Source organism: Melanerpes formicivorus, unplaced genomic scaffold (assembly GCF_026170545.1).
Source record: "Melanerpes formicivorus ecotype bairdi unplaced genomic scaffold, bMelFor1.0.p_v2 SCAF_88, whole genome shotgun sequence".
NCBI classification, from domain to species: domain Eukaryota; kingdom Metazoa; phylum Chordata; class Aves; order Piciformes; family Picidae; genus Melanerpes; species Melanerpes formicivorus.
The window spans coordinates 685020-693309 of record NW_027142440.1 but is presented as its reverse complement, the minus strand read 5'-3'; positions in this window follow the sequence as shown (position 1 = coordinate 693309).

Genomic DNA, 8290 nt, shown 5'->3' with positions numbered 1-8290 from the left:
CACCAATCCATCCCCATCTCATCACACCAATCCATCCCCATCTCATCACGCCAATCCAGCCCCATCTCACCACACCAATCCAGCCCCATCTCACCACGCCAATCCAGCCCCATCTCACTGTGCCAATCCAGCCCCATGTCACCGTGCCAATCCAGCCCCATCTCATCACACCAATCCATCCCCATCTCACTGTGCCAATCCAGCCCCATCTCACCACACCAATCCAGCCCCATCTCACCACACCAATCCAGCCCCATGTCACCGTGCCAATCCAGCCCCATCTCACCACACCAACCCAGCCCCATCTCATCACACCAATCCAGCCCCATCTCACCATGCCAGTTCAGCCCCATCTCACCACGCCAATCCAGCCCCATCACACCGTGCCAATCCAGCCCCATCTCATCACACCAATCCATCCCCATCTCACCACACCAACCCAGCCCCATCTCATCACACCAATCCAGCCCCATCTCACCACACCAATCCAGCCCCATCTCACCACACCAATCCAGCCCCATCTCACCATGCCAGTTCAGCCCCATCTCACCACACCAATCCAGCCCCATCACACCGTGCCAATCCAGCCCCATCTCATCACACCAATCCAGCCCCATCTCACCATGCCAGTTCAGCCCCATCTCACCACACCAATCCAGCCCCATCACACCGTGCCAATCCAGCCCCATCTCACCACACCAATCCAGCCCCATCACACCGTGCCAATCCAGCCCCATCTCACCACACCAATCCAGCCCCATCACACTGTGCCAATCCAGCCCCATCTCACCACACCAATCCAGCCCCATCACACTGTGCCAGTTCAGCCCCATCACTCCGTGCCAACCCAGCCCACCTGCCTCCTGCAAATGGAGAGACAAAGCACGTCAAACAGCCATGAGCTCCAAGTTAGAGACCCTCTCCAGCAACAGACTTCTGCTCTGATGAAGACACCGTAAGGGAAAGGAGCATGCAGCCCATTCTCGAGCACGAGTACAGACAGTTGCCGCGGTGCAACCACAACCCACGGTCGCCTGGACACCGGCTTGCAGCTAAGTGATCTGCAGGAGAAGGATGCACAGGAACTGGATGTGACTGCTACTGATTTCCTTTATTGCATGTTGGAGACAGACAGAGACACAGTTTTCCTGAGCCCTGAAGGAGCAAAAGGCTGCTCCTGGGGCCATGAGGTGCTTTTGGCTTTGGGTCTGGACACAAACCACTCTTTAACCACATGAGTTGCATAGTGTGCTGCAGGCTTGGACTTACAGATAGAGCTGAAGCAGCAGCAGTTCCAGTGAATAGCTCTGCTCAACCGACTGCAGCAATCAAAAAGCCAGTGTGTGTTCAGGCCAGGTACCATCCCCCATTGTATGCTTCCCCCATGGCTGCCCTGACAAATCTGCTGCAGCTCTGACCTCTGCCCCGTGGTCTACCAGCAGCTCTGAAGGGACATACACATGTAGAATTACATAGAATTACACAGAATAAACCAGGTTGGAAGAGACCTTCAAGATCATCACATCCAACCCATCAACCAATCCAACCCACCTCAACAACTAACCTGTCTACAACCTCCCTTCAGGTAGTTGTAGAGGGTAGTCAGGTCACCCCTGAGTCTCCTCCAGGCTAAACAATCCCAACTCCCTCAGTCTTTCCTCACAGGGCTTGTGTTCCAAAGGGAAATCAAAAGAGCAATCCAAACAACGCCTCGAGACATTGCCAGGGGCATATCAGGACCTGGGAAGAGCTTTTGATGGACTTGTCTCGTACTGGCCCAGACCTTGGTTACTTGGGTTGTGCACTCCCAGCAAAGCTGCCTGCTGAGACACCCAATCAACACGAGGTGACCACGCAGCGACACCACGCGGCAAGAAGCAAGAAGTGCATCACATAAAGACCTCCCCTGCCACCGCTTCTCCCAGTCCACAGTCCAGTCCAGGACCGCATGGGAGTTCCGCCGGAAGAACCAGAGGGCACAACTGCTCCCAGAGACAAGATTTGCCCCAAGGAAGCTGCAAGCACTCTCTGGCAACGTCTGAACACGTCCCAGGGCATTTGCAGAAATGGAAGATTAAATCCCTGCTGCTGCCACTGCAAACCAAAAGCAGCGAATGGAGCAGAAAGCAAAGTGGCAGCTGTGGCATGGCAGCCATGGTAGAAACGAGAACAGCAATGGCAGCCCCCCCAAGCAGCTTCAACTTCTCCCTTTCACACCTCACTGCCAGAGCTCCAAGGATGATTCACAATTCCAGGCCTCCCCCCTTGCTTCATGTATGACTGCAGTGGTGTGATCCCCACAGGACCTGCTGTAAAATTCCTTATCCCTAGGGGTGCACAAATCAGTGTTTTAAATGTGCACCAAGACAACCCCTGGGAACCAACCACCCCGGGAGGAACACCACCGGCTGTGCCAGGAGCACCCAGGGTTTGCCACCTGGCCAAGCATGGTGAAGGATGCTTATGCTCAATTTATGCCCCAAATATTGCCAGGACATGCCCCTACATGTTCTGCTCAAACCCCCTCTTGCCCCTCTCTTGGAGGGGGGGCGGGGATGGTGGTGGAGGTGTGAGTGAGTGCAGTACACAACCTGCCTGGGCAGGTTTCCCACCTTTGCGGCAAACAGAGTTCAGACGATTTACTCGTGCTTGCCTTGGCACTGAGTATGCAGTACTGTGTTTGGGAACCACCACAGCAGTGCTTAATTATTCCCTGTACAAAGCTTGGTGCTGGCCCAGTGCTCATGTTCAGTGGGGGCTGTTTGGTAAGCAACGAGCTCGTGCTGGTGTTTACCTCACGCTCCGCATCAGCAAGTCTGCTTTGCCCGGGATTCGAACCAGCGTCTCCAGCGCTTCGCTTCAGACCGCAGCCGCTTGCCTGGGGGCACTGCCGTGCCGTCGCCAACAGCTGGCTCAGCCGCCGCTAGCCATTGCCTGGCTATGGGCGATGTAGCTCTGCTGAGACCCCACCTGGAGTACTGCCTCCAGTTCTGGAGCCCCTAGCACAAGAGGGATCTGGAGGGGCTGGAAGGTGTCCAGAGCAGGGCCAGGAGGATGAGCAGAGGGCTGGAGCTGCTCTGCTGTGAGGACAGACTGAAGGAGTTGGGGCTGTTCAGGCTGGAGAAGAGAAGGCTCCCAGGTGACCTCATTGTGGCCTTCCAGGATCTGAAGGGGGTCTACAGGAAGGCTGGGGAGGGACTGCTCAGGATCTCAGGGAGTGATAGGACTAGGGGGAATGGAATGAAGCTGGAGGTGGGGAGATTCAGGCTGGAGGGGAGGAGGAAGTTCTTCCTCATGAGAGTGGTGAAGCCCTGGAATGGGTTGTCCAGGGAGGTGGTTGAGGCCCCAGCCCTGGAGGTGTTTAAGGCCAGGCTGGCTGAGGCTCTGGCCAGGCTGATCTAGTGTGGGGTGTCCCTGCCCATGGCAGGGGGGTTGGAACTGGCTGATCCTTGTGGTCCCTTCCAACCCTGGCTGATACTATGATACTATGACGCTGTACTGGGTGCAGGCTCCACAGACTGCCCTGGAGCCAGCCGCTGCCTAACTCATGGCCGAGCAAGGGACCTGTGGCAGCCTGTGTGCACCCCTCCCCCCCGGCTGCCACAGCCCCCTGAGCAGGGACAGCATTTCATCCACCCAGCAGCCATCCCTGCTGCTCATGGGGCCACAAAGATGTTTGGGTAAGGGTCTGGAAGGAGACCTCTCATTAGCATCCTGAATTGCTCCCTGGGCTGGAAGTTCAGACTCTATAGATAGAGGCAAACCGACGGAGAGTTTGGTTAGCAGCTCAGCTGAACTCACTGCTGTGGTTAAAGAGCAAGCACGTGTTCAAGCCATGTATGATCATGGAGCATATTCTTCCCCACTGGATGCTCCAACAGACCTGCTAGGACTTAAACTTGTGATCCATGGCCTGCCAGCAGCCCTTAGGAACGTGTGTGAGTGTGCCAAGAAAGAGCAAGCTGGATGGGCAGCCGAGGGGAATCTTAGCTCTGGTGATTCTCCAGACACCACTCAACTTGGGAAGAGCTTTCAATGGCGTGATCCCAGCAGGGCCAAGCCAGGGGCTGCTCTGACCACAGCCACAGCGAAGCCTCACGGCAAGAAACACCACACTGGATTTGAGGGCGACCACGCGGTGACACCACATGGGAAGAAGCAGGAACTGCACCGTGCCAAAGCTTCCCCTGCTGCAGCTTCTCCAAGTCCCTGCAGCAGTCTGGAGCCAAACTGCAGTCACTCCAGAAGCCTGAGGGAGACACTCTGACCGATGGAGAGAGATGCCACAGGCATTTGAACACTCCATCTCACCAGCTGAAAAATGGCTTCAGCTGGGGCTCTCTTTGAGAATAGCTTAAGGCCGTTGCCCAAGTGGCAAATGAAAGCATTGGTGCTGAGCTTACAGCAGCTGGAAAAAGGACAAACACTGCAGGAGCAGCCATGGCAAGAGGAAAAATAAAGCCTGCAGCAACAGTCCCAAAGCAGCTTCACCTAGCAAGGACATCGACCCCTGCACACCTCACCGCCAGAGCCCTGATCCAGCAGTGATGCTCCAGGCCTCCCTCATCGCCTGCCAGTGCTGACAATCCAGAACCTTTTGTTCTGATTCCCACTGGACCTACTCAGACTGCTGTGAACTTTCTTATCAACATGGGAGCACAAATTAGTGCGACAAGCTAAGTGCTTGAGGACCCTGCCTTCCCAGGGAATAATAACAACACATTTGCCATCTCGCCCAAACCAGCCTCTGGCTCCCTGGCGACAAGCAGAGCGCCTCGGTGGAACTTGCCCCAAGTCCTGTCCCAGAAAGCATCCTCAGATTTGATGCTCTGGCTGGTTAAGGGATGGCATCGCCCTAATGGTTCACTGTGGTGCTTTGGCTCCTATGGGTAGGAGCAAAAGGGACCAAAACTGCTTGGGTGGGCACCCTACAAACTGCTCCAGCCTCCCCCCAGTCAAGCATCACATGTGTGGCACAATACCCACTGCCAGCAGCAGCCAGGCAAGGCATTACTGAAGTGACTGCAAAGCAGCACCAGGACACACTCAGCATACAACTCACCAGCTTGGTCAGTGCACAAACCTGATGTTGGTGGAGACTCACCATCAATGGCAACACAGCTGCAGTTCCAAGCCTGACATCAACCCTAACAGCAACCCAAGCTGCATCACACACCTGGATGGCTTCAATGCCAAAGATATATTCTTTATGATTCCTTTGTGTGAGGAGGATAAGCCTCAGGCTGCACTCACACGGCAAGGAATACAATTCACCTTCAATCGCCTTCCACAAGGTTACAAACACTCAGCTGCTATAGCCCACAGCTCTTTAGGCGCTAGACCCAGCTCCCCTGGCTAGACCCAGCCTGGGAAGCTGCAGACACAGGTGGGCAAAGCCATCGCAGAGGTGTGCCATGGACTGCCCTGCATTACCGACTGCCAGCCTGGCTTCTGCACACCGCGGCCACTGCTGCCCTGCAGGGCAACACCTGGCTGCAGCGAAGCAGCCTGCACCTGAAGAGGGAAGAACTCTGCTTCAGTGACAGGGACCCATCCCTGGCAACGGGGTGGGACAACTGAAGATCACCAAGGACTGGACTTAGAGCAAACACTGCTCCACACAGGACTCTAAGTAGAGTTTATATTGTTCCTATAATGCTGTAAGCAGTCACATTGCAAGGCCGAGGCCAGTGATGCCCAGCTGGCAGCAGGGTGGAGTGTAGTGGAGAGCAAACAACTCCAAACAGGTCCCAAGCCCCAGACGCCCTCTCAGCCCCCTCCCCCCAGCTGTGGAGCTGGGATTTTTGGTGGGAAAACAGACAGAAGCCAGGCACCTGCAAGTCTCTGCTAGCCTGGAGCTGCCCAGGCATGTCCCCTGGTTTGGGTAAACAAGGACATGCAGCTCACCAGGGGCTTGCCTTGTGCTGCGCTTGTGTGCCGGCCGCGTCTGGGCACAGGTTATGCTGGAGGCTAAAGGACCCTCTTCCTCTTTGGCCCTGGGACGCTGCTGTCTTTGGCATTACTGGCTACAGGTGGTGTTGGTAAAGCCCAGTCTGCTCCAAGCCCTGTTTCACCAGCAAGCCTCTTTGGCCTATGAGCCATGAGCCACTTGTGCCTTGAACCACAGCAGCTGCAGCTGCTCAGCAAGCCAGCAAAGCTGCTGCCCCCGAGTGCCCGGCCAAGTGCCAGGGCAAGCCGCTGGTCCCCAGAGCCAGGAGACACCGCTGGCCCCAAGTGCCAGGGCAAGCTGCTGGCCCCCAGAGCCAGGGCAAGATGATGGCCCCCAAAGAGCTGGGAAACGCCGCCGGCAATGAGAGCAGGGAAACACCGCTGGCAATGAGAGCAGGGAAACACCGCTGGCAATGAGAGCAGGGAAACACCGCCGGCAATGAGAGCAGGGAAACACCGCTGGCAATGAGAGCCGGAAAACGCCGCTGGCAATGAGAGCAGGGAAACACTGCCGGCAATGAGAGCAGGGAAACACCGCCGGCAATGAGAGCAGGGAAACACCGCCGGCAATGAGAGCAGGGAAACACCGCCGGCAATGAGAGCAGGGAAACGCCGCCGGCAATGAGAGCAGGGAAACAACACCGGCAATGATAGCCGGGAAACGCCGCCGGCAATGAGAGCCGGGAAACGCCGCCGGCAATGAGAGCAGGGAAACGCCGCCGGCAATGAGAGCTGGGAAACACCGCCGGCAATGAGAGCAGGGAAACACCGCCGGCAATGAGAGCCAGGAAACGCCGCCGGCAATGAGAGCAGGGAAACACCGCCGGCAATGAGAGCCGGGAAACACCGCTGGCAATGAGAGCAGGGAAACACCGCCGGCAATGAGAGCCAGGAAACACCGCCGGCAATGAGAGCAGGGAAACACCGCCGGCAATGAGAGCCAGGAAACACCGCCGGCAATGAGAGCAGGGAAACGCCGCCGGCAATGAGAGCCGGGAAACGCCGCTGGCAATGAGAGCAGGGAAACACCGCCGGCAATGAGAGCAGGGAAACACCGCCGGCAATGAGAGCCAGGAAACGCCGCCGGCAATGAGAGCAGGGAAACACCGCCGGCAATGAGAGCCGGGAAACGCCGCCGGCAATGAGAGCAGGGAAACGCCGCCGGCAATGAGAGCCAGGAAACACCGGCGGCAATGAGAGCCGGGAAACACCGCTGGCAATGAGAGCCGGGAAACACCGCTGGCAATGAGAGCAGGGAAACACCGCTGGCAATGAGAGCCGGGAAACACCGCCGGCAATGAGAGCCGGAAAATGCCGCCGGCAATGAGAGCCGGGAAACAGTGCCGGCAATGAGAGCCGGGAAACACCGCTGGCAATGAGAGCAGGGAAACACCGCTGGCAATGAGAGCCGGGAAACGCCGCCGGCAATGAGAGCAGGGAAACGCCGCCGGCAATGAGAGCAGGGAAACACCGCCGGCAATGAGAGCCAGGAAACGCCGCCGGCAATGAGAGCAGGGAAACACCGCCGGCAATGAGAGCCGGGAAACAGTGCCGGCAATGAGAGCAGGGAAACGCCGCCGGCAATGAGAGCCGGGAAACAGTGCCGGCAATGAGAGCCGGGAAACGCCGCCGGCAATGAGAGCAGGGAAACGCCGCCAGCAATGAGAGCTGGGAAACACCGCCGGCAATGAGAGCCAGGAAACACCGCCGGCAATGAGAGCAGGGAAACGCCGCCGGCAATGAGAGCCGGGAAACGCCGCTGGCAATGAGAGCAGGGAAACACCGCCGGCAATGAGAGCAGGGAAACACCGCCGGCAATGAGAGCCAGGAAACGCCGCCGGCAATGAGAGCCAGGAAACGCCGCCGGCAATGAGAGCAGGGAAACACCGCCGGCAATGAGAGCCGGGAAACACCGCTGGCAATGAGAGCAGGGAAACACCGCCGGCAATGAGAGCAGGGAAACACCGCCGGCAATGAGAGCAGGGAAACACCGCCGGCAATGAGAGCAGGGAAACACCGCCGGCAATGAGAGCCGGGAAACGCCGCCGGCAATGAGAGCAGGGAAACACCGCCGGCAATGAGAGCCGGGAAACACCGCTGGCAATGAGAGCAGGGAAACACCGCCGGCAATGAGAGCAGGGAAACACCGCCGGCAATGAGAGCAGGGAAACACCGCCGGCAATGAGAGCCGGGAAACGCCGCCGGCAATGAGAGCAGGGAAACACCGCCGGCAATGAGAGCAGGGAAACACCGCCGGCAATGAGAGCCAGGAAACGCCGCCGGCAATGAGAGCAGGGAAACACCACCGGCAATGAGAGCCAGGAAACGCCGCCGGCAATGA